This window comes from Heptranchias perlo, chromosome 14, assembly GCF_035084215.1.
Source record: "Heptranchias perlo isolate sHepPer1 chromosome 14, sHepPer1.hap1, whole genome shotgun sequence".
NCBI lineage: Eukaryota > Metazoa > Chordata > Chondrichthyes > Hexanchiformes > Hexanchidae > Heptranchias > Heptranchias perlo.
In genome coordinates this window covers 35,861,614-35,889,558 of record NC_090338.1, presented here as the reverse complement: position 1 = coordinate 35,889,558, position 27,945 = coordinate 35,861,614, and the positions used below count along the sequence as shown (strand labels likewise).

The window sequence follows — 27,945 nt, the reverse complement described above, 5'->3', positions numbered from 1 at the left end:
AGTATTATGTTTTTTTTTAAAGGAATACATTTTTTACAGTTTTTAATTTCTTTTTTAATTCATATTCATTCTGAGGATGTAGGCATCACTAGCAAGGCTGGTATTTATTGTCCATCCCTACTTGACCTTGAGAAGGTGGTGGTGGGTCTTCTTGAACTGCTGCAGTCCTTGTGGCGAAGGTGCACCCACAGTGCTGTTAGGTTAGGAGTTCCAGGATTTAGACCCAGTGACGATGGCCGACCTCCAGCAGCAGCAGACCCAGGAGCTGGCCTCCAAGCGGGTGGACATCCAGAACAAGCGCTTCTACCTGGACGTGAAGCAGAACGCCAAGGGCTGCTTCATCAAGATCGCCGAGGTGGGCGCGGGCGGCAACAAGAGCCGGCTGACCCTCTCCATGGCGGTGGCGGCCGAGTTCCGCGACTGCCTCGGGGATTTCATCGAGCACTACGCGCAGCTGGGCTTCTCGGACTCTGACGCCGGCCTGAGCTCCGACGAGCCCCGCCGTGCGCTGAAGAGCGAGTTCCTGGTGCGGGAGAACCGCAAGTACTACATGGACCTGAAGGAGAACCAGCGAGGTCGCTTCCTGCGCATCCGCCAGGCCTTAAATCGAGGCCCCGGCTTGGGGGGGACGCAAGGCCCAAGGGCTCATCGAGTTCAGGGACGCGCTGGCGAAGCTGATCGACGACTACAGCGTGGACGACGAGCCGTGCAGCCAGTCTGAGTTGCCTGAGGGCACGTCCATCACCGTGGACAGCAAGCGCTTCTTCTTCGACGTGGGCTCCAACAAGTACGGCGTGTTCATGCGAGTGAGTGAGGTGAAGCCCCCTTACAGGAACTCCATCAACATCCCCTATAAAGCCTGGTCCAAGTTCGGCAGCGCCTTCAGCAAGTACGCCGAGGAGATGAAGGAGATCCAGGACAAACATCGGGACAAGAAGGAAAAAGCAGGAACTAAGTGTCACAAAACATATTTGAAAGTTCTTTATCTGAATGCACGTAGCATTCGTAACAAAATGGACGAGTTAACGGCACAAATAACTACGTATGAGTATGATCTTGTGGCCATTACAGAAACATGGCTGCAGGGTGACAACGACTGGGAATTAAATATGCCAGGGTATTTAACAATCAGGAAAGACAGGCAGGAAGGAAGGGGAGGTGGGCTGGCTATGTTAATAAAGGAAGGAATCACTGTAATACAGAGAAATGATATTGGGACAAAGGATCAGGATAATGAAACAGTTTGGATAGAGATAAGGAATAATAAGGGGAAAAAACACTAGTGGGCGTAGTATATAGGCCTCCTAATAGTTGCAACTCTGCTGGAAGAAGTATTAATCAGGAAATAGTCGGGGCATGTAATAAGGGAACAGCTATAATTATGGGGGATTTTAACTATCATATTAACTGGACAAATCAAATTGGGCAGGGCAGCCTTGAGGAAGAGTTTATTGAGTGTATTAGGGATGGATTTCTTGAGCAGTATGTAACTGATCCTACAAGGGGGCAAGCAACCTTGAACCGGTCCTGTGTAATGAGCCAGGATTAATTAATTAATGTCCTAGTTAAGGATCCCCTTGGAATGAGTGACCATAACATGGTCACATTCCATATCCAATTAGAGGGTGAGAAGGTTGGTTCTCAAACAAGCGTACTGAGCTTGAATAAAGGAGACTATGATGGTATGAGGGTGGAATTAATTAAAGTGGACTGGGAAAATAGATTAAAGGGTAAGACGGTACATGATCAGTGGTGTTCATTTAAGGAGTTATTTTACAACTTTCAAAACAAATATATTCCACTGAGGGGAAAAAAGGGTGTAAAAGAAATGACAGCCATCCGTGGCTAAGTAATGAAATTAAGGATAGTATCCGACTAAAAACAAGGACATATATGGTAGCCAAACTTAGTGGGAGGATAGAAGATTGGGAAGTCTTCAAAAGACAGCAAAAAGTAACGAAAGGATTGATTAAGAAAGGGAAGATTATGAAAATAAATTAGCAAAAAATATAAAAACGGATAGCAAGAGTTTCTATCGTTCTATAAAAAGAAAAAGGGTGGCTAAGGCAAACGTAGGTCCCTTAGAGGATGAGACCGGGAAATTAATGGTGGGAAACATGGAGATGGCAAAAATGCTGAACAAATATTTTGTTTCAGTCTTTACGATAGAGGACACTAAGAATATCCCAACACTGGACAAACAGGGGGCTCTAGGGGGGGAGGAGCTAAATACGATTAAAATTACTAAGGAATTGGTACTTAGTAAATTAATGGGACTCAAGGCGGATAAATCCCCTATATCTGATGGCTTACATCCTAGGGTCTTGAGGGAAGTGGCAGTGGGGATTGTGGATGCTTTGGTAATAATTTTCCAAAATTCTCTGGACTCGGCAAAGGTCCCGGCAGATTGGAAAACTGCTAATGTAACTCCCTTATTTAAAAAGGGTAGTAGGCAGAAGGCTGGAAATTATAGACCAGTTAGCCTAACATCTGTGGTGGGTAAAATTTTGGAGTCTATTATTAAGGAGACAGTAGCAGAACATTTGGATAAACATAATTTAATAGGACAAAGTCAGCAAGGCATTACGAAGGGGAAGTCATGTCTGACAAATTTGCTTGAGTTCTTTGAGGACATAACGTACAGGGCAGATAAAGGGGAACCAGTGGACGTGGTGTATTTGGACTTCCAGAAGGCATTCGACAAGGTGCCACATAAAAGATTATTGCTCAAGATAAAGAATCACTGGATTGGGGGTAATATTCTGGCATGGGTGGAGGATTGGTTATCTAACAGGAAGCAGAGAGTTGGGATAAATGGTTCATTCTCGGACTGGCAACCAGTGGCCAGTGGTGTTCCGCATGGGTCGGTGCTGGGTCCCCAACTCTATACAATCTATATTAACGATTTGGAGGAGGGGACTGAGTGTAACATATCAAAGTTTGCAGATGATACAAAGATGGGAGGGAAAGTAGAGAGTGAGGAGGACATGAAAAACCTGCAGGGGGATATAGACAGGCTGGGTGAGTGGGCAGCGATTTGGCAGATGCAGTACAATGTTGGAAAATGTGAGGTTATGCACTTTGGCAGGAAAAATCAGAGAGCAAGTTATTATCTTGATGGCAAGAGACTGGAAAGTGCTCCAGTACAAAGGGATCTGGGGGTCCTAATGCAAGAAAATCAAAAAGTTAGTATGCAGGTGCAGCAGGTGATCAAGAAGGCCAACGGAATGTTGGCTTTTATTGCTAGGGGGATAGAATATAAAAACAGGGAGGTATTGCTGCAGTTATATAAGGTATTGGTGAGACCGCACCTGGAATACTGCGTACAGTTTTGGTCTCCATACTTAAGAAAAGACATACTTGCTCTCGAGGCAGTACAAAGAAGGTTCACTCGGTTAATCCCGGGGATGAGGGGGTGGACATATGAGGAGAGGTTGAGTAGATTGGGACTCTACTCATTGGAGTTCAGAAGAATGAGAGGCGATCTTATTGAAACATATAAGATTGTGAGGGGGCTTGATCGGGTGGATGCGGTGAGGATGTTCCCAAGGACGGGTGAAACTAGAACTAGGGGGCATAATCTTAGAATAAGGGGCTGCTCTTTCAAAACTGAGATGAGGGGAAACTTCTTCACTCAGAGGGTGGTATGTCTGTGGAATTTGCTGCCCCAGGAAGCTGTGGAAGCTACATCATTGAATAAATTCAAAGCAGAAATAGACAGTTTCCTGGAAGTAAAGGGAATTAGGGGTTACGGGGAGCGGGCAGGAAATTGGACATGAATTTAGATTTGAGGTTAGGATCAGATCAGCCATGATCTTATTAAATGGCGGAGCAGGCTCGAAGGGCCGATTGGCCTACTCCTGCTCCTATTTCTTATGTTCTTATGAATGGCGATATATACCCAAGTCAGGATGGTGTGTGACTTGGTGGTGATGGTGTTTCCATGTACTTGCTGCCATTGTTCTTCTAGGGAGTGGAGAATGGGTTTGGGAAGTACTGCACTGCATCCTGTAAATAGTGCACCTGGTACGCTGGTGATGGAGAGGGTGAATGTTTAGGCTAGTGCATGAAGTGCCGAACAAGCAGGCTGCTTTGTCCTGGGTGATGTTGAGCTTCTTGAATGTTGCAGTTGCACCCATCCAGGCAGGTATAGAGTATTCCATCACAATCCTGACTTGTGCCTTGTAGATGGTGGAGAGGCTTTGGGGCATCGGGAGGTGAGCCATTTGCCACAGAATACCCAGCCTCTCCCCGCTTTAGTAGCCATAATATGTGGCTCGTCCAGTTGAGTTTCTGGTCAATGGTAACCCCCAGGATGTTGATGGTGGGGTCTCGGCGATGGTAATGCTATTAAATGTCATGGGGAGGTTGTTGGGTTCTCTCTTGTTGGAGATGGTCATTGCCTGACATATGGTGCGAATGTTACTTGCCACTTATCAGTGCAAACCTAGATGCTGTCTGGGTCTTGCTACGTGCAGAGAAAGCATGAAATAACCTAACATATACGACTAGGCACTGGCAATCAAGGCAAATAGAATTTTGCTTTTTTTTACATTGGACCTTGTGATCTGGTTTTGAAAATAAATGGTGTCAATAGCTACGGGTGAAATCGAAAGAGATCTCGAGGTATTAGTAGACTCTGCACTTAATGACCATTCACGGTGGAGCAGCAATAAAGGCAAATAAAATGGTGAACTGTAGAGTGAAAACAGATTAAAATTTGTAGGAAGTGCTGCTTACCTATACTGTGCTCTGGATCACATTTTAAGTATTGTGTGCAGTTCTAGTGACCAATCCAGCCCTGGGCTCAATGAAGAGAAAAGATGAAAGTGTAATCCTAGCTTCAGAAGACTGATCTAATGAGCGAAGACTGGAGGAACCTGGGCTATTCATCTTGAAAGGAAGCGTCTGAGATGGAACCTCATGGAGGTCTTCATAAACTAACTAATGCTATTAAAAAAAGGTAAATGTGGAACACTACTTGAAATTAAACAGTGCAGGACAATAGGGCACAAGCTTAAACTAGTGAAAGTCAAATCTAGGACTGATGTCAGAAAGTTTGCACAACATGTGTAATGAACTTTTGGATGGAGTAATGGAAGCATAAACATTTAAGAAACCACTGGATAACTAAATGTGTGAATTAGGTTTTTTTGAATAATTGAGTTAGGATGGGCCAAATGGTCCCCCCCTCATCTATATTAATCTTGTGAATAATACACATCACAAAATGTAACTTGACAAAACATGGTTGATACTTGCTTTTTTTGATAGTGTCTATTTTGGGGCTCATTCAGTCTGTTAAAACCTGACAAATTATTGTAGAACAAAAAGTAAAATACTGCAGATGCTGGAAACACTCAGCAATTCAGGCAGCATCTGTGGCGAAATGTCGATTGCCTAGAAGTGCACTACTGCTCCTCCCGGCTCTACATTCAGGTATTTTTAAAAAAACTTACCTGTTGCTTGCGGGTCGCCTGTTAAGTCGGATGTAAACCTGGTTTTCCCGAGTGCAGCCAGCGCTAGCAAAGCCAGTGGGGGTTTCAAACAGGTATTGGACCCCTTATTTGCATATGCAAAAGGACAAGGAGCAATCTAGAGTAAAAATATTTAATTGGAGGAGGGTCAATTTCAGTAGGTGGAGAACGGATTTGGCCCGGGTAATTTAGAATCAAATATTGGCAGGCAAGATTGTAATCGATCAATGGGCGGCCTTTAAAGAGGTGATGGTTCGGGTAAAGTCTAGGTACATTCCCACGAGGGGGAGCAGTTGGCCAACCAAAGCCAGAGCTCTCTGGATGACAAAAGAGAATAGAGAGTGAGATGAAACACAAAAAGGGGCAATATGATACATCAAGTTGATAATACAAGTGAGAACCAGGCTGAATATAGAAGTGGAGAAGTGAAAAAGGAAATAAGAGGGGCAGAGAGTATGAGTATAGACTGGCGGCTAACATAAAAGGGCATCCAAAAGTTTTCCAAAGGTATATAAATAGTAAACGGGTACTAAGAGGAGGGGAGGGGCGATTAGGACTAAAATGGAGATCTACGCATGGAGGCAGAAGGCATGGCTGAGGTACTGAATGCGTACTTTGAATCTGTCTTTACCAAGGAAAAAGATGCTGCCAAAGTCACAGTAAAAGAGGAGGTAGTTGAGATACTGGATGGGCTAAAAATTGATAGAGGAGGTACTAGAAAGGCTGACTATACTTAAAGTAGGTAAGTCACCCAGTCCGGATGGGATGCATCCTAGGTTGCTGAGGGAAGTAAGGGTGGAAATTGCAGAGGTGCTGGCTATAATCTTCCAATCCTCCTTAGATATGGGGTGGTGCTAGAGGACTGGAGAATTGCAAATGTGACACCCTTGTTTAAAAAAAGGTGTACAGAGAAACCTGGCAACTACAGGCCAGTCAGTTTAACCTCTGTGGTGGGGAAGCTTTTAGAAAGGATAATCCAGAAAAAAATAGTAGTCACTTGGACAAGTGTGGATTAATAAAGGAAAGCCAGCACAGATTTGTTACAGGCAAATTGTGTTTAACTAACTTGATTGAGTTTTTTGATGAGGTAACAGAGAGGGTTGATGAGGGCAATACAGTTGATGATCTGTATGTGGACTTTCAAAAGGCATTTGATAAAGTACCATAATAGGGGCAGTGACATCATGGATACGAAATTAGCTAAGTGACAGGAAACAGAGAGTAGTGGTGAACGGTTGTGTTTCGGACTTGGAGGAAGGTATGCAGTGGTGTTCCCAGGGGTAGGTACTAGGACCACTGCTTTTTTTGGTATATCTTAATAACTTGGACATGGGTGTACAGGGCACAACTTCAAAATTTGCAGATGACACAAAACTTGGAAGTGTAGTAAACAGTGAGGAGGATAGTAACAGACTGCAAAAGGACATAGACAGGCTGGTGGAATGAGCAGACACATGGCAGATGAAATTTAACGCAGAGAAGTGCGAAGTGATACATTTTGGCAGAAAGACTGAGGAGAGTCAATATAAACTACATGGTACAATTCTAAAGGGAGTGCAGGAACAGAGAGACCTGGGGATATGTGTGCACAAATTTTTGAAGGTGGCAGGGCAGGTTGAGAAAGCAGTTCAAAAAGCATAGGGGATCCTGGGCTTTATAAATAGCTGTAAACAATTTTACAACACCAAGTTATAGTCCAACGATTTTATTTGAAATCTACAAGCTTTCGGAGGCTTCCTCCTTCCTCAGGTAAATTTACCTGAGGAAGGAGGAAGCCTCCGAAAGCTTGCAGATTTCAAATAAAATCGTTGGACTATAACTTGGTGTTGTAAAATTGTTTACAATTGTCAACCCCAGTCCATCACCGGCATCTCCACATTTATAAATAGTGGCATAGAATACAAAAGCAAGGAATTTATTTTGAACCTTTATAAAACACTGGTTCAGCCATAGCTGGAGTATTGTGTCCGATTCTGGGAACCACACTTTAGGAAGGATGTGAAGGCCTTAGAGAGGGTGCAGAAAATATATACTCGAATGGTTCGAGGGATGAAGGACTTCAGTTACGTGGATAGCCTGGAAAAGCTGGGTTTGTTCTGCTTAGAGCAGGGAAGGTTAAGGAGATTTGATAGAAGTGTTCAAAATCATGAAGGGTTTAGATCAAGTAAATAAAGAGAAACTGTTCTCATTGGCGGGTGGGTCAGGAACCAGAAGACACAGAATTAAGGTGATTGGCAAAAGAACCAAAGGCGACGTGAGGAAGAACCTTTTTACGCAGTGAGTAGTTATGATCGGGAATGCGTTGCCTGAAGGGGTGTTTGAAGCAGATTCAAAAATGGCTTTCAAAAACGAATTGGGTAAATACTTGAAGGGAAAAAATTTGCAGGGCTGTGGGGAAAGAACGGGGGAATGGGACTAACCTGCATTGCTCTTACAAAGAGCCGACACGGGTTCGATAGGCCGAATGGCGGCTTCCTGTGCTGTAATCATTCTATGATTCATGCCTGTTTTAGGCGTGAGGCACTGCATGCCGATTTTTTTGGCCTTTATCATTTTCAGTTCGTAATGAGCATATGCTTCCTGCCCGCCACGTTAGGCTAAGGAGGCCATCTAGCATCTGAAAAACGGGCGGTGTGCAGCCAAATTTCTAGACTTTCGTCTGGAAAGTATTTGTTATTACTATTTTGCTTAAGTTAAAAGTGATGGTGTGCTCCTAGTCTACTAGCGTCATTTTTTTTTTAAACCAAGTATATGCTAATGTGTTTCAGTTCTCCACCTAATCACTTTACCGATCATTCTTTTCCTTGCGTATGTGATCATTTTCTTCCTCCCCACCCTCTTTCCCTCATGCTGTTCCCTCTTATAAGCTATTCGTCTGTAAATTATTGTAGACATTGGTTTCTGCTTTGTAAATAAAACTGGTATCTACAGCAATGTTTTTTATTTCATTCTTGCTAATACACTTTTAAATTATATACACAGTAAGAAGCTTATTAAACAGGTTCCTGTTTCTGATCTTTCTGTGCCCAGCTGGGCAATCGTTGCTTCCAAAAGTAGGGCTGTTGCTGTTATTTCTCTCATCAAAACTGTGTCCTTTCATTCCTCTTCTGGAATCAAGCTTTGAATTATGAGACTAAACCTCTTCTGATAACTAGAGAATCAGGCAAAATATTTTTACTATTAATGGCTTTGATTATACAGTCTTTAAATAACATAACCTGCCTCTTGACATTAAATGAAAAATGATAAAAACATGTATAATTCATTTGCATTATTGATCCACTAAATATTCCGCCTAGGTCCCTGACTTATGAAAGGAATAGTAAATCTTCTTAATTCCATTCAAGGAATTCAACATAGGTCCCTGACTCATTAGTGAAAGGAGTAAATCTCGGCACAGACTTCATTCTTCAGTTCTTAAGGCCAGTCCAGTGACAACTAGGGAGACCTGAGAGGCAGCTCACGTGATACAATTAGAAGTGTTAAAAGGCTCTTTGTATTTAGACACTTACATTTTTTCTCTCTCATAGATTCTATAAAAACAAGTGGAGGACTGTTGGAATGTTAGGCATCAGATCTTTCTCACTGAGAAACCGGGCATTCTGCTGTTTGCATTGTATAACCTCTGTACACACACACAGTAAATAATTCCTCCCTACAATACACTAGATGGAACACACATGGTTCACCTACTAACAAAGTTATAAAAAATGCTATTTCTATACTACACCTGTTACTGTAACATTTATTTTCTAAGAACCTCAAAGAAGTGAATTATATTTTTATTCTCATAATATTCTAATGCATATGCAAGGTGTGATATTTCCTGGAATGCAACAAAAGGTAAGGGTATGAAAAGGCCATGCAGTCCATCTAACTTGCCATAATAATTTAGGTCCATATACAGGACCTGATAAGACTATTTTCAACTTTTGCCATTGGATCAAGCTGTATCATTACTCTATGCCTTCATTTCAAACAGTAAAATAAAACCTTACGTGGTGTCCATTTGAGTCACATGGTATATCAGTTCAACTAAAGTCATAGAATATTCTAGTGTTTCATTATTGCTCAATTTTTACTTAATACATTTCCAAATTTCTTCTGGAACTTTAAAAAAATGCACTGTAGAGTAAAAATTCAATTCAGAGAAGTAATTTATCTCAAGGTTCAGATATTGATTGTTTCAGTTTTGTTCTTGATTGAAACACCTCACTGTGTTATTTACTTGTAATGCTTATTTATTTTTCAGTTAACAAGGTAAATTCAAGGTAAAGTTTATACAGTTTACTAGCAGATATCTGGTAAGTTGGGCACTGGGCAGGTAGGCAGTTAAAATGCCTCCAGTTACTTACCTGCCCTGAAATCTTCAGCATCCTGCCATCCGCGATTTTAACCTCTCCTGAGCAGGCGGCAGGGTTACCAACCCAAAGCCAGTGGGGTCCTTCTTTACATTTGCATATCAGATCCAGATGATGTAATGCAGTGGGTGAGGATAGTGGAAACAGAAAAATCTGGAGCTATATTTTTACTGTTTTATCAAGTATTTTAGTGAAATGAAGAGGCAATTTTCAAAGTTTGAGGTGAACTCTTTGGAAAAAAAACAAAATAACCTATTGCATATTATATCTATATGTGATTATGGTACTATTTTAGTATTGCCAAATTTGTTTGTTTAATTTTTTCATGTATTTGTAAAGAAGTATAGTTTAAACCTGTAAAAACTGGTATGAGTTTAATATTCTGCCAATTTCAAAAAGTGGTATTGTAATGGGACTCTGCTTATTCAAGTATTACTACAAATATGGGTAATTGTTAATCCTCAGGATCACCCTGATTGTGCAAGACAGGTTATTGATTTTAAAAATACAGCTCCAGATTGTAGGAGATCAGGTCTGCTTACAAGAGCTGCTGTGAAACCATTGAGAGAAAAAAACACCACCAAACTGTAACAATGTCTACTCACCTCTGTGATATCTGATGTTGTCTGTTTTCCACTTTGCGCAGATCTTTGCTTCTCATCAAGCTGTTCCATAATCCAATCTATTTTAGATGACATGTCATTCATTCGCTCCTCCAGTTGACCTGTCCGCATGATCAGACTAAGAAAATAGTTATATAAAATTGGATCTCCTATGATGTTGCCCATGTGAGTTGGAATATAATGTTTTATATTTCAAGAATGTTATACTATAGTGTAATATAGCAGACCTTTTGTGGAATTGCTCATGGTGAGTCGATGATATGCTGTTTTAGAATGACAGAGAATTATATAATCTATTATGTTATATTATGATGGACTTTCCACGGCATTCCTCACAGAACAATTCTCCCTCTTTTTGCAGTTGTGACTCCATTTTTCCTCATTTCTCATTCTCCAATTTTTTCTCTCTTACACTTTTACTGTCTCTCTCCCTATATGCCTCTCATACTTTTACATTCCCTCAAAGTGTTGTCAAACTCTTCACTGCATGCTGTAATATGCATATCAAGTTAAAATTGGTAATTTTGGAATACTCAGATTTTCAATCTCACAGTTTGAAATTGGACAAAAAGTGCACTGGAAGTCACCTGTAAAAGCAACATCGGAATTCCTTCAGTTTTGGTCCTGCACCTGAACAGGATTGGGAGGGAACTTCCAGGGGAACAAAGCAAGCTTCAGGAAAAGAGCAAAGGCCCATGGGTCTCTAATAGGGCAAAACTTATTGAATGGATTTTCAATATGACATGGGCAATTTTATGGGTAAATTTAAAGACTTTTTTGTGAATTATTTAAATTTACATGATTTTAGAAATGATGGGGTAGATTTCTCTCTGCCCAAATGGTGTTCAGGCAGCCTGCTAGCTGCCTGATAGTTCCGAAGAAAGGCCTGAGACATTTTGAGGGCCGGGATTTGATAGCATAGGGTCGGTGAGCTGCGCGGGGAGTGGGGGGAAAAGTGCGGCCTCATTGCTCCAGGCTGCCTCAATGTTGGATTTGGTATGGGGGACCATGTGTGGCAGTGGCCCAGGTTACTTCTGTGGACCCTGGTGGAGCACTCCAGCTCTTTCCAATCCCACAAAAATAAATTAAATTTTTGGCTGGCCCATCAGCTGAAACTGTGTGCAACATGCATGGCATGCACTCCACCCAGTTCTGTCCTAAAATGGCAACGAGGGACCCATGTATGTCATCAGGTACGGTAGCATAGTGGTTATGTTACTGGACTAGTAATCTAGAGACCTGGACTAATATTCCAAGAGTCATGAGTTCAAATCGACAGCAGCAGGGGAATTTAAATTCAATTAATTAAATAAAAAATCTGGAATAAAAAAAACTAGTATCAGTAATGGTGGCCATGAAACTACCGAATTGTCGTAAAAACCCATCTGGTTCACTAATGTCCTTTAGGGAAGGAAACCTGCCATCCTTACCCGGTCTTGCCTATATGTGACTCCAGATCCACGGCAATGTGGTTGATTCTTAATCACCCTCTGAAATGGCCTAGCAAGCCACAAATGAACAAGCCACTTAGTTGTTCAAGGCAGCGACTCACCACCACCTTCTCAAGGGCAATTAGGGATGGGCAATAAATGCTGGCCCTGCCAGCAATGCCCACATCCCATGAACGAATAAAAAAAATAGAGCCATGATTTTCTAGTAATAGGGGCCATGATTTTCATAGTAATAGGGCCTACCACCTGACTCAGGTGCTGCGGCTGTCCTGGGGAAGATAGGAACAGCCACAATGCGTTAATGGGACGGTAAGTTATTCCCCACCATTTTCGGGGTGCTACCGCCCTTTTTCCACCGGGCAAGAGGTCTCAAAATCTCCCCCGTTATCTTTAGTTGTATATGGTCAGTTGACTGAGGAAACAACGTGGCTGCTCAAAGGAACAGGAAAAGAATTGAGCAGTTTAACGGGTTCATTTTACAGCAGTAGTTGATTCTGAATTGGTACTTCTTAAAAAAAAAATTCTAACCATTTGATTGGCTGGTTTTATTGGTTGGTTCCTGATTGGTAGATTCTCCTGCCCCTCTATATTTGAGTAAATCAGCATGTTTCACTTACTTGCATCAATCAGAAAAATGTGACGGATGATTTTTCATGCAACAGTCATATTTAAAGTATGACAAGCGTATTTAAGACATGATACTTTCTAATTGCAATGCTTACAATCATACCGATATACTTGATGTAAACCAGCAAGATTTCAAACCAGTCCATATGGTCTGAGATATGATTATTGTACATTAGGATTTTGCTAATAACAATGTATTTACAGTGAAAGTAAAGATAGTGGTAGATTGAGTCTGATGTTTTTTTCAGTTTGATTCCTATTTACTGACTAGTCCAACAGTGGTCACTGTTGCCAAGCTGCTCTCTGCCTCTGACCTGCTCTGCCATCTCCTGGCTGTTGCTTAATATCAGGTCCAAAAGCATCTCTGCTCCTATGGATTTTTTGATGAATTGTTCCATGTAACAATCCAATATTGTTTCTAGGATCATGTTTTCACTCGTATTGCACTCTTCATAAATTTTACAATTTATTTCTGGTACTTTGAAGTCACCCATAACCGCTGCATTTGTTCCTGTATGTACTTACCTTATTTGACTACAACGTTCTTGATCTAATCCCTCTATAGCAGATGCTCATAGTTAGTTTCCTTCTCATGTGTCTCACCCCTAATTGCAGTGTTTCCACCTATTCACATCAGGTCCCGATAGGTTCATCTTAATTGCACTCGAGCTCTTTCACATGAAAGGCGACACCCCCTCCTAGTTTATCTTTTCTACCTCTGTGAAGTAATGTATATCCCTGTACATTAACCCAACCTGTGTCATTATCAAACAGTTCCTTGTAATGCCTATGATATCATAGTCTCCCTCTCTAGCAATGACCTCTGGATCTCCTATTTTATTCCTAAGACTTTTATCATTCATATATAGAACTTTTGAGGAATTAATTTCCTGTGCTGTTTGGACTGATGTGTTTATTTATTTTGTCATTATTTTCCTGTGTGGTCATATCCTTATACTCTGCGCACTTACTTGCTGTATCATTGTTTGCATTTGAACTGTCATTTACCATGTACCATAATATCCAGCTCCTGTATCTTTTTTAACTTCATCATTCTTTATTTTCACTCTTTCCAGGCCTGCACTGTTTGCCCTACTTCACCCTGCCTTATTAGTTTAAATTCTTTCCCACTGCTTATTTACTCTCTCTGCAAGGGCATTGGTAGCAGTCGAATTTAGGCAAAGCCCTTCCGATTTGAAGTCTTCCCACTGCCCCAGAATATGTTCCAATGTCCTAGAGACATTCTTCCCAGTTCCTTTGATTTCTAGCTGTACTGTGAAATACCCATTTCCTAAACTTGATCACAGTATCCAATGAAGTCTTAATCCAGCACTTGTGCAGAAAATGATTAAAGGACTCACAGGTGATGATCTTTAGCAGTAATTTGTCTATTTGAATTCTTCACAGGATTGTGATGGACATTGGATTCTTCCACAGGATCAATGTAATAATATTTATTTGCAAGCTTTTGTCGATGTAGTATTCTCTGTTCAAAAACATGAAAAACTGAGTATTCAGGATTACAGAATAAGCCCATTTAAAGTAGAAACTTCAATTGTTTGTTAGCTACACTAAGTGGCAAGATCATGAATTGGGGCTATGTGTAGCCATTAAGATTTGATGAATGAGGCTGTCTAAACCATTTCCAATTCATTAGTATAGTTAGTTGCCTTGATGTAGCTGCTATACTCTATAGCTTCTGTATCAACAATTTTTTAAAAATAACATCTTACAAATTGAAAATGCACAGTTCCTATATCATAAAGGTGGTATAAAGGGTAAATTAGAACAGAATTAAATAATTAAAGAGAAGGTACTTAAAAGATTGGCAGTACTCAAAAGTAGAAAAGTCACCCGGTCCAGATGGGACGCATCCCAGGTTACTGAGGGAAGGGTGGAAATTGTGGAGGCTTTGGCCACAATCTTCCAATCCTCCTTAGATATGGGTCAGTACCAGAGAACTGGAGGATTGCAAATGTTACAACCCTGTTTAAAAAAAGGGGAGAAGGATAAACCCGGCAATTACAGGCCATCAGTGGTGGGGAAACTTTTGGAGACAATAATCCAGGACAAAATTAACTGGCACTTAGAAAAGTATGGACTAATAAATGGAAGTCTGCGCAGATTTGTTAAAGGATTCAGTTCTTTGATTAAGTAACGGAGAGGGTTGATGAGGGTAGTGTGGTTGATGTGTATATGAACTTTCAAAAGGCATTTGATAAATAATCACATAATAGACTTGTTAGCAAAATTAAAACCCATGGAATTAAAGGGATAGTGGCAGCGTGGATACAAAAATGGCTAAGGTACAGAAACCAGAGAGTAGTGGTGAATGGATGTTTTTCAGACTGGAGGGAAGTACACAGTGGTACTCCCCAGGGGTCAGTATTGGGACCACTGCTCTTTTTGATATATATTAATGACCTGGACTTGGGTATAGAGGGTATCATTTCAAAGTTTGCAGATTACAGGAAACTCAGAAATGTAGTAAACAATGTGGAGGATAGTAACAGACTTCAGGAGGACATAGACAAACTGGTGAAATGGGCAGACACATGGCAGATGAAATTTAACACAGAGGAATGTGAAGTGATACATTTTGGTAGAAAGAATGAGGAAAGGCAATATAAACAAAATGGTACAATTTTAAAAGGACAGGAACAGAGAGACTTGGGGGTATATGTACACAAATCTTTATAGCTGGCAGGACAAGGTAAGAAGGCTATTAAAAAAAAACCATATTGGATCCTGAGCTTTATTAATAGAGGCATGGAGTACAAAAGCAAGGAAGTTATGCTAAAACGATATAAAACACTGGCTAGGCTGCAGCTGGAGTATTGTGTTCAATTCTCGGCACCGCACTTTAGGAAAGATGTCAAGGCCTTCGAGAGGGTGCAGAAGAGATTTTCTAGAATGGTACCAGGGATGAGGGACTTCAGTTACGTGGAGAGACTGGAGAAGCTGGGGTTGTTCTCCTTAGAGCACAGAAGATTGAGAGGAGATTTGATGGAGGTGTTCAAAATCATGAACGGTTTTGATGAAGTAAATAAGGAGAAACTGTTTCCAGTGGCAGAAGGGTTGGTAACCGGAAGACATGGGCTTAAGGTGATCAGCAAAAGAGCCAGAGGTGACATGAGGAAACTTTTTTTTATACAGCAAGTTGTAATGATCTGGAATGCATTGCCTGAAAGGGTGGTGGAAGCAGATTCAATGGTAATTTTCGAAAGGGAATTGGATAAATATTTGAAAGGAAAAAATTTACAGGGTTATGGGGAAAGAGCAGGGGAATAGGACTAATTGGGTAGTTCCTTCAAAGAGCCGGCACAGGCACGATGTGCCGTTTGAGTTTGAGAGTGAAGTACTTAAGTCTGAAACTAGAGACTTAATCTTAAATAAAGCCAATTACATAGGTATGAGGGGCAAGTTTGCTCCGGGAGATTGGGGAATTAGACTAAAAGGTATGACGGTAGTCAAGCAATAGCAAACATTTAAAGAAATATTTCAAAATTCTCAATGAATATACATTCCATTGAGAAATAAAAACTCCACGGAAAAAGTGATCCATCCGTGGCTAACTAAAGAAATTAAGGATAGTTAGTATTAGTTTAAAAGAGGCTTATAATGGTGTGAAGAAGAGTAGTAAGCCTAAGGTTTGGGAGGGTTTTAGAAACTAATAAAGGATGACCAAAAAATTGATAAAAGGGGAGAAAATAGAATATGAGAGTAAACTAAGTTTGCCGATGTTACAAAGATTGGTGGCATTGTAAGCAGTGCAGATGAAAACATAAAATTACAAAGGGATATTGATAGATTAGGTGAATGGGCAAAACTGTAGCAAATAGAATTCAATGAAGACAAATGTGAGGTCATCCACTTTGGATCAAAAAAGGATAGAACAGGGTACTTTCTAAATGGTAAAAAGATAAAAACAGTGGATGTCCAAAGGGACTTAGGGGTTCAGGTACATAGATCATTGAAGTGTCATGAACAGGTGCAGAAAATAATCAAGAAGGCTAATGGAATGCTGGCCTTTATATCTGGAGGACTGGAGTACAAGGGGGCAGAAGTTATGCTGCAGCTATACAAAACCCTGGTTAGACCGCACCTGGAGTACTGTGAGCAGTTCTGGGCACCGCACCTTCGGAAGGATATATTGGCCTTGGAGGGAGTGCAGCGTAGGTTTACTAGAATGATACCCGGACTTCAAGGGTTAAGTTACAAGGCGAGATTACACAAATTGGGGTTGTATTCTCTAGAGTTTAGAAGGTTAAGGGGTGATCTGATCGAAGTTTATAAGATATTAAGGGGAACGGATAGGGTGGATAGAGAGAAACTATTTCCACTGGTTGGGGATTCTAGGAGTAGGGGGCACAGTCTAAAAATTAGAGCCAGACTTTTCAGGAGTGAGATTAGAAAACATTTCTACACACAAAGGGTGGTTGAAGTTTGGAACTCTCTTCCGCAAACGGCAATTGATACTAGCTCAATTGCTAAATTTAAATGTGAGATAGATAGCTTTTTGGCAACCAAAGGTATTAAGGGATATGGGCCAAAGGCAGGGATATGGGCCAAAGGCAGGTATATGGAGCTAGATCACAGATCAGCCATGATCTTATCAAATGGCGGAGCAGGCACGAGGGGCTGAATGGCCTACTCCTGTTCCTATGTTCCTACTAGCAAGAAATATAAAAACAGATTGTAAGAGCTTCTACAAGTATGTAAAAAGGAAGAGAGTAGCGAAAATAAACATGGGTCCCTCAGAGGCTGAGACAGGAGAAATTATAATGGGGAATAAAGAAATGGCAGACATTAAACAAATATTTTGTATCTGTCTTCACAGTAGAAGATGCAGAAAGCATACCAGAAATAGTGGGGAACCAAGGGGCTCATGAAAGTGAGCAACTTAAAGTAATTAATTTCAGTAAAGAAAAAGTACTAGAGAAACTAATGGGACTAAAAGCCCACAAATCCCCTGGACCTGATGACCTACATCCCAGGGTTCTAAAAGAGGTGGTTGCAGAGATAGTGGATGCATTGGTTGTGATCTTCCAAAATTCCCCAGATTCTAGAACTGTCTCGGCAGATTGGAAGGTAGCAAATGTAACACTGCTGTTCAAGAAAGGAGGGAGAGAGAAAACAGGGAACTACAGGCCAGTCAGCCTAACATCAGTCGTCAGGAAAATGCTGGAATCCATTATTAAGGAAGTGGTAGCAGGGCACTTAGAACATCATAAAACCATGTTGACTCTACCTAATCATGTTATGAAAGGGAAATTGCGTTTGACAAATTTATTACAGTTTTTTGAGGATGTAACTGGCAGATTAGATAAAGGAGGACCAGTGAATGTAGTATATTTAGATTTTCAAAAGGCATTCGATAAGGTGCCACACAAGATAAGGGCTCATGGGGTTGGGGGTAATATATTAGCATGGATAGCAGATTGGTTAACAGATAGAAAACAGAGAGTATGGATAAACGGGTCATTCTCAGGTTGGCAGGCTGTAACTAGTGGTGTGCCGCTAGGATCAGTGCTTGGGCCTCAGCTATTTACAATTTAGATTAATGACTTCAATGAAGGGACTGAGTGTAATGTGTCCAAGTTTGCAAACTATACAAAGCTAGGTGGGAAAGTAAGCTGTGAGAAGGACACAAAAAGACTGCAAAGGGATATAGACAGATTAAGTGAGAGGGCAAGGTGGCAGATGGAGTATAATGTGGGGAAATGTGAGGTTATTCATTTTGGTAGGAAGAATAGAAAAACAGAATATTTTTTAATTGGTGAAAAACTATTATATGTTGGTGTTCAGAGAGATTTGGGTGTCCTTGTACAAGAAACACAAAGTTAGCATGCAGGTACAGCAAGCAATTAGGAAGGCAAATGACATGTTGGCCTTTATTGTAAGGGAATTAGAGTACAAGTGTAAGGAGATCTTGCACCAATTGTACAGGGCTTTGGTGAGACCACACCTGGAGTACTGTGTACAGTTTTGGTCTCATTATCTAAGGAAGGATATACTTGCCTTGGAGACGGTGCAACAAAGGTTCACTAGATTGATTCCTGGGATGAGGGGGTTGTCCTCCTCGATGAGGAGACAGATGCTGAGAGGATGTTACCCCTCATGGGGGAATCTAAAACTAGGGGACATAGTCTCAGAATAAGGGGTTGCCCGTTTAAGACGGAAATGAGGAGGAATTTCTTCTCCCAGAGGGTCATGAATCTTTGGAATTCTTTACCCCAAAAAGCTGTGGAGGCTGAGTCATTGAATACATTCAAGGCTGAGTTAGACAAATTTTTGATCAGCAAGGGAGTCAAAGGATATGGGGAAAAGGCAGGAAAGTGGAGTTGAGGTAAAAATCAGATCAGCCATGATCTCATTGAATGGCGGAGCAGGCTCAAGGGGCCGAATGGCCTACTCCTGCTCCTATCTCTGATGGTCTTATGTCCTATGAGGAGAGATTAAATAGAATGGGCCTATACTTTCTGGAATTTAGAAGAATGAGAGGTGATCTCATTGAAGCATATAAGATTCTGAGGGGTTGTTTCCCCTGGCTGGTGAGTCTAGAACTAGAGGGAATCGTCGCAGGATAAGGGATCGGCCATTTAAAACTGAGATGAGATGAGGAATTTCTTCACTCAGAGGGTTGTGAATCTTTGGAATTCTCTGCTCCAGAGGGCTGTGGATGCTGAGTCATTGAGTATATTCAAGACTGAGATAGATAGATTTTTGGACTCTAAGGGAATAATAGGATATAAGGATCAGGCAGGAAAGTGGAGTTGAGGCCAAAAATCTTAGCGAATAGCGGAGTAGGTTTGAGGGGCCGAATGGCCTACTCCTGCTCCTATTTGTACTTACTATGATACTATGTCTAGGAAGAAACTTCATGTCAAAAATTTCTCTAAACTGGGTGAGCATTTTGACTTTTTATTATTTCCATTTAAATTTTTCTCAGACAAGTACTCAAAAGAGACACGGCAGATGATTTTCGTCTTATTACCACCCATTTACAGCTAAGAACGGGGCAGTAGTGGGAGCAAAATCTCATGGAGGACTGAATTGCCGACTTCTCAATGGTTGTCCACTCGTTCTGATTTTCGGGCAGACTTCATTTCAGGCGGCCAGAGCTCCCGACGAAAACAGGCAGGTGCCTCATTAATATATGTAAATGATGAAGTTAAGACCACCATTGCTACCACCAGTTCCACAACCTGCCCATAAACCATGGGCAATACAAGCTGGGAAGCAGCCATCCACGCCTGCTCTCGGCTAAAACGCTGGATTTGGGAGACGTTTTCCTTCTATTATATTATGGTTTTTTTTTGCTACGTAGGCCTTTTAAAAGCGCTGTTGTGGCTTTACAACGTTCTGAATTCTTAAGAGGTTTCTAGCAATGCACTTTTTTTGTCTTGGGGATCCTTCTGGCAATTCTACTGTGGCCAGAAGAACAGCAGCAACAAGAGGAGGAGCAAACAGAGCTGCAGATGCAGTAGAAGAGAGAGAGACAGAAGCAGCAGAGGAGAGATAAAGAGATAGGGATGTGACAACTGGTGTTCCCAGGGGATCTGTACTGAGGCCTCTGCTTTTCACCATATATAGTAATGATTTGGATGAAGGAATAGAGAGTTGTAGATGATATTTAAGTTAGGAGGCACAGTAAGTTATGTAGATAGGAGCAGAACGTTCCACAGGGTCATAGACAGGCTGAGTGGGCAAAACTATGTCAGATGGAGTTCAACGTAGGGAAGTGTGAGGTCATCTACTTTGGATCGAAGAAAGATAAATTGGAATATTTTCTTAACGGTGAGAGACTAGGAGCTGTTGAGGAGCAAAAGGATTAGGTGTCCATGTACTCATCAGTAAAAGCTAGTGAATGGGTACAAAAAGTAATCAAAAAGGTTAATGAAATGTTAGCCTTTATCTCAAGGTTGATATTCAAAAGTGAGGAAGTGATGCTTCAGTTGTACAGAGCCTTGGTCAGACCCCATCAGGAATATTGTGTCCAGCTTTGGACACCGAACCTCAGGAAAGTTCCTTGGAGGAGGTACAGTGCAGATTCACCATAATGATACCAGGGCTTAAAGGGTTAAATTATGAGGGCAGTTTGCATAAACTTGAGTTTAGAAGGTTGATGGGTGATCTAATCAAGGTTTATAAAATGATAAAGGAATTGAATAGGGTAGATAGAGAGAAACTATCAACTCTAGTGGAGGTAAATGTAAGGAATCTTACAACACCAGGTATAGTCCAACAGTTTTATTTGAAAATCACAAGCTTTCGGAGCTTACCTCCTTCGTCAGGTGAGTGAGTGGGGGTATGGAGAACAAGGGGGCACAATCTTAAAACTAGAGCTGGCTATTTAGGAGTGAAATCAGGAAGCACTTTTTCACAAAGGGTTGTGGAAATCTGGAATTCTCTTTCCCCAAAGGGCTTTGGATGCTGGGTTAATTGCAATTTTCAAGACTGAGATCGACAGATTTTTATTAGGTAAGATATGAAGGGATATGGATCAAGGCGGGTAAATGGAGTTGAGGGTCAGATCAGCCATGATCTAATTGAATGGTGGAACAGACTCAAGGGATTGAATGGCCTACTCCTATTCCTATAATATGAGCAACATAGTTTTGGAAGAACTGAAGTTTAGAGGGTGGGAGATGGGAGGCCAGCCAGGAGAGCATTGGAATAGTCAAGTCGTGGGGTGACAAAGCCATAGATGAGAGTTTCAGTGGCAAATGGGCTGAGGTAGAGTTGGAGGAAGGCGATGTCTCTGTGTCAAAATCCTGGAACTCCCTACCTAACAGCAATGTGGTAGTACCTTCACCACATGGACTGCAGCAGTTCAAGAAGACGGTTCACCAGCACCTGCTCAAGGGCAACTAGGGATGGGCAATAAATGCTAACCTTGCTAGCGATGCCCATATCCCGAGAATGAATCAAAAAATGGTGGAAATAGGTGTTTTTTGTGATGGAGAGGATATGGGGTCAGAAGTTCAACTCAGTGTTGAATAATACAATGAGATTATCTCATTGAAACATATAAAATTCTGACAGGGCTAGACAGACTGGCTGGGGGGTCCAGAACGAAGGGGTCACAGTCTCAGGATACGGGGTAGAACATTTAGGACTGAGATGAGGAGAAATTTCTTCACTTAGAGGGTGGTGAACCTGTGGAATTCTCTACCACAGAAGGCTGTGGAGGCCAAGTTACTGAATATATTTAAGAAGGCGCCAGATAGATTTCTAGACACAAAAGGCATCAAGGGATATGGGGAGAGAGTGGGAATATGGTATTGAATATGGAGGATCAGCCATGATCATATTGAATGGCGGAGCAGGCTCGAAGGGCTGAATGGCCTACTCCTACTCCTGCTCCTATTTTCTATGTTTTTATGAGATTGCGTACTGTCTCCTTTGATCTGAGACAATGGCTCAGAAGGGGGATGGAGGCGATGGTGAAGACATGGATTTTGTGGACGATGGATTTATTCTTCCCAATGTTTAGCCAGTGGGAGTTGTGGCCTATCCAAGACTGAATGTCAGACAAGCCTGCACCCCTTGGCCTTGAAGTAGTGAAAATGGTGGTCATACGGGGGCGAATAAGCAGGATGAGAGACCATGAAGGTTTTGCGGGGACAAGGGAAAAGATGGAGATGAGGAATGGTTGAGCAAATTAACAGTTGCAGAGGTACCGAGATGAATGGATGGCAAAAGGTTAGGTAGTTGGGAGTTTGAAAGTACAGTTGTAAGTGATTTGGGGAGAGTTTATTTGCAGGGACTTAAAACGAGACATCGCAGGGAGGCCGGTGATAAATCAGATATGCTTAGGAATGATCTTGACGAAGAGAGTATAAGCACAATTTATAAATTCACTGATATTTTGTGTAATGTAATAAACCTAGATGTACCTTTTGGAAATGATTAAGGGAGAAACAGGATTATTTTGAATAACAGATACAAGAAGTATGATGTCAGAATTTGGAAACGTTAGTAAATGAGAGTCAGAAGAAACTTTTTCTTACATGGGTTTTTAATCTATAGACAGATAAATTATCAGTGGAAGTTGTGGTCAGTCAAGCCTGCACCCTTTGGCCTTTAGGCAGTGAAAATCGCAGAGATACCGGGGCGAATGACCAGGATGAGAGAGTGTGAAAGTTTTGCTGGGACAAGGGAAAAGGTGAAGATAAACAGTGAGAGTAGAATAAGTGAACTCATTCAAACAAAGGTGTGGATTGGTTTCTTAATTGGGAGGAAACTGAGGCAAATAAATTTAGCTCTAAATCAAATTTGTAACCAGGTCTTGGTTAAGATCTTGACAGCAACAATGAAAAGTATTAAATTGAATGAGAAAGCAGAATATGTTCGACTAGATGAAAGTCCTGAATAGCTTTTCTCATTTATAAATTCCTTGTCTGCTGAGTAGGTATACTGATTTTGATTTTGCAAGACCGTAGATGAAATGGTCTGCCCATGTTCCACTTCACCTATCAACTCTGTTCCTTTCATAAACCAGGTACAATCTACTCTATATGAATTCTACCCAAATTATTTAATCTCTACAAAAATTTATCCCCGAGTCATCCATAACATGACATTTCCATTGTTCTTGAAAAGCATTTGATCATCTTTATCCTTTATAACCTTCAATTCTGTTCCTAACACATATTTATTTAGCTCCCTTTTTAAAGGAGTTAAGTTACACAACATTAATCTTGCATTACCTTGACAAGGTAAAGATAGGTAAAAGACTAAAAATTTATGAACAGTTCTCATTCTTTCATCACTCAACATATCCCAAACATTACGTTCATACATGTGCCTATTGCTGATTAATTATTATCTTTTAGCTATTACTAACCTTCAAGATTTATTGTTTAAATAATTCATGTTGCCTCATGTTTATTAATGTTATATCTCACCTTTTTAGCCTCTGTAAGATCCTGCTCATCATCTTCATCCCTAAAATCATTATAGAAGAATGATTCAGCTTCTACATCAGTGTTTTCTTCATTGTAATTTTTATATTTTAAAGTTTATTAAGTAAATAGCTTATGATTATGACTAATATTTTGTCATGCAATTAATTAAAATATTTCTACTAATTAAGTCCATTAACATATTGAAAACCAAATGCTAGTTTACCTCGTAAAATAGCCTTTTTAGTAAGTTTTTTTTTCTCTCCATGGACTATAAATCAATCACAATTTAGTAGGCATTGAACTGCTTCCAGGCCTCCACCAATATCACTCTAAGTTGACGACCAGGAAGTGCACAGTCATGGTTCTCAGACACTAAGGGCTCGATTTTTGCACCCCTGAGCGGGTGCGTTCGTGGCGGGAGGGCTGCGAAAATCGGGGATTCCCGGGGCGGGTCCGGAGCCTGGCTCCAACCCGCCCACTTCCGGGTTCCCCAGTGACGCACTGACATGCCGCGCAGCCCCCGCATGTGGGACTCCCGCCGGCAATTAAAGCCAGCGGGGTGCCACTTAAAGTAATTATTTAGGTATTTCAGGTTGTTTACAGACCTGATTAACATGATATTTTAGGAGGGGTGGGATTTTGCAAACAACTGGGACTGTTCCCCTACTAGGGGAAACGCTCCCAGTTCAAATGGACGTGTTGCAGCCATCAGCCTGTGGCAGATGCAACGGTCCATTTGACAGGTCGGGGGAGTAGAGACCCTCACTCATTGCAGGAGGCCACTCTGTCACTTTGGACAAAGTTTGGCCTCCACCACCCTCCTCCTAACAATAAAATTCACAAACTTGCACACTTACCTCAGTATCCAGACACATTTACCTACCTTGTGGACCCCCTCAAAAGTACATCTTCCGGATGGGGGGGCGCCGTAGCTGCAGTCATGACCTCCTCTGAGGACGAATAGCATCACCAGCCTCGCCGGCCACGCCGTCCACCTCTGACACGTGGAGCTCCACAACACAGTCAGCAGGAGGGAGGGCAATGGCAGAGAGAGATACATCGCAGAAGGCACTACCCTCGCCACAGGGTCTACAGACTGAGGCTCAGCTTCCTGGACTTCTCGGAGCAGCAGTGCACACGGAGGCTCAGAGTCACTCGACATGTAGTCGTGGACATCTGCAGCCTCCTTCATGCCGAGCTTCTCCTGGCTGGCCCGAGCACCATCTTCTTCCCTGTCGCTGTCAAAGTCACCACTGCCCTCAACAACTTCTCCTCCGCATCCTTCCAGGGAGCCACCGGGGACATCGCCGACGTCTCTCAGTCGTCTGCACAAAAGAGCCCTGCAAATACACCTACACCCGCTCTGCAGTGACACAATGGGTGGCATCAGTTGTGGGTCTTCATAGTGATCCTCAGGAAAGGGCATTATTGCACAAACCAGACAAGATTCGCAAAGACGTGGCAGTAGTGGTGACAATATAATATGTTATGTGAGTTGATCAGAAATTAAATATAAGTTTAAAAACCATGACAAATCCTCAAACACCCTTGTGCATCCCCTTCATGCTCATGACACGTTTGCCTTACTCTTCCTACTGCACATATGTGATGCATGCCCTGTGGCTGCAGCACAGGTAGTGGCAGGTTGAGTGAGGCTGACCATGAAAGAGATGCATGAGAGGGTGAGTATGAGATCGAGCCATAACATTGTATGAGGATTGGGTTGAGTGGTAGTGGCGGGATGAGTACTGGCAAGGTAAGATGAGGATGAGCTTTGAGTGGGTGTGAGGAGTGATGTGATAGAGTAGTGTTGGCAGTGCAGAAGGAGGTGTGGGGTGGGAGCGGTGACGTGGCAGACGGAGTGTAGGGGAATAAGTAAGTGTACTCACTTCGGTTGACCTACTTAGGTCATTGAAGCGCCTCCTGCACTGTATGCAGGTGCGTGATATGTTGGTGGTGCAGGTGACCTCCTCTGCCACCTCGAGCCAGGCCTTCTTGGTGGCAGAGGCAGGCCGCTTCCTCCCACCCACCGGGGAGAAGATCTCTGTCCTCCCCCTCTTCCTCACCCCATCCAATAATACCTGGAGTGAGGCATCATTGAACCTGGGAGCAGCCTTTCCCCTGGGCTGCTCCATGCTGTAAGTTTTCCTATTTTCAGCAGCATCAGTCAGTGGAGGACTGCCCCTTTAAATAGGGCTCCTCCAGCTGACAGCCCGCCCACTGCGCAGCTTTCCAGCGCAAAACCTGGAAGCACAGGTAAGTGGCTGCAATTAGCATGCGATTAAGCACCCCGATTTCACTGGGCGTGTTACCCACGCGGGCCCTAAATATATTCTGTTACAACTGACTCTAAAGCCCTGATTTTAACTTGAGGCGGGAATGAGGCAGGCAGGGGGCAAGCCCCCATGATGTCACCAGCATGAGGCCGGACGATTTTATTGCCCAGGCCTCATTTTAATATAAAAGCAAAATACTGTGGACGCTGGAAATCTGAAATAAAAACTGAAAATGCTGGAAACACTTAGCAGGTCAGGCAGCAGATGTGGAAGGAGAAACAGAGTTAATATTTCAGGTTGATGTGGTCATCGACCTGAAATGTTAACTCTGTTTCTCTCATTTTAATATGACTGATGGGCTGCCTACTCGATCCCATTCCCATGGTGCAATTTATGGCCGGCCGCCTGAGGCCTATTTAGAGGAAATGTACCTCTTAAAGCAAGGTGGCACCCCCAGGTGCCAGATTTCGCTGCAATACTGCTGGAAGAAGGACTATTAGGAGAATGAGTCACAGGGCTGCCCCAGCTTTTCAGATGCCTCTTTGGAGCACCTCGTGGAGGAGGTTAGGGCAAGGGAGCATAGCCAGGGTGACTATCCAAGAGGCCTGGGCAGAGGTAGCTGAGAGGGTTGGTGCCAGTAGCATCACCCCCAGGACCTGTGTTCAGTGTAGGAACAGGTTCAATTAACTCACAAAAGCAACAATGGATGAGTAGAGCTCTTCCACTCTCCATCTCTCTCACCTGCCAACATTCCTTACATCCCCTCCATCACATCCTTAATGCATACAATCAGAAGGACATACTGCAACAATTCCAAACAAACTCATCTCTTCCATTGCTCTCTTCACATCACACACTAACAGCATAATCTTCTCACATCCTAGTACTTGCACAACCAGCAACTCCTTCCAGGATTCTTTTCTCACGTTGCATTCTGCACACTTTGCTTTCTAGTCATCACTTCCCCATCCTCATTTTATCTTGCTTCTTCTCCAGCTCTCAGCACTTGCACTATGTGCACAAGTGGTACATACCTCCACTTCTCTTTTCAGCTGCCACTCACTAACTCTCGCCCTCTCTTTCTGCAAGACAAGACAGCACATAATGCCAGGGAGAGGAGCAACTCTGGGAGAGGAGTACTTAACATCATATCTCTCACCCAGAGCAGGAAGCCCTGGACATTAGTGGCCCAGGAAAAGCCATGATCATTGGGGAAGGCGAGGTTGGCAGCTTAGCTCAGCAGGGTGACTGCATATGACTTGTAATTCTTCATTCACCTCAGCAAATATTCAGCAAGCGTAACAACTTCATGCTGCATTCTGAAGACTGTCATCTGCTAATGTCCAGCTTCTCTGCCATCCTGATTCTTGAACCTTTTCTCTTTCCTTTAGGTCCTTCTCAGCAGCAAGAGCTTCCTGAAGAAGATACCTCAGAGGAGGACAATAATGGGGATGCACAGTCAGATGTTCCATTTCTCCCATGCACCAGTACAGACATTGGCGTTAGACAGTGAGCTACAGGAGTGCATGTGGTGAAACACTCAGCACGAGGTACTGGTAGCAGGGACAGTCCAGAGAGGGCAAGGTCCTCTCCCAGCTCTGCTGTGTAGGACAGAGATGAGGACTTCAGAGGCCCAGCCATAAAAAGAAAACTTCTTGCCTCTCACAGTTATACCAGGTATTGGAAGACCTGCCAAGGAGTTTCAACACTATGGCTATAAGTGGAGGAGCCCGCTTCCAGCCTGTGTAGTGTCATCTCGCATGGCATCAGCACTCTGCAGTCTACCTTAGAGAGTGTGACCACCTCGAGGGATGCTGCAGCGGGGCCTCATAGAAGAAGTCAATGTCAACGACCTGGATGTGAGGGAAGCCAGCCACTGCTGCAAATCCCTGAGCTCTCTTCTATTGACTGTTGAGGTCAATGGGGAATGTTATGTATCAGTTAGCCCTGGCGAACAGTGCATTGGTGACCTGCTTAATAAAGCTGTGCACTGCAGACTGGGAGATGTGGGGGATGACCCCTGTAGCAGACTGGAAGGAACCAGGGCTTGGTGACTTTGAGAGCCACTAGCAAAGCATGGCTTTATGATCCTGTTGCAGAAGGTATCAGAGGTCTGCAACAGCCTGCTTAGAGGAGCACAGTGCCTGATGCACTGCTCTTCTAATTGGCTCAGCTGCTGCTCATGCTGGTTGCTGAGGTTGCTTCTGCTGTTGTTCT

At 42.5% G+C, this 27,945-nt stretch overlaps 1 pseudogene; it reads left to right on the top strand.

Moving 5' to 3' along the window:
* Window positions 1–232: 232 nt before the first annotated feature.
* Window positions 233–27,241, top strand: LOC137332205 (transcriptional activator protein Pur-alpha-like; annotated as a pseudogene).
* Window positions 27,242–27,945: the final 704 nt, after the last annotated feature.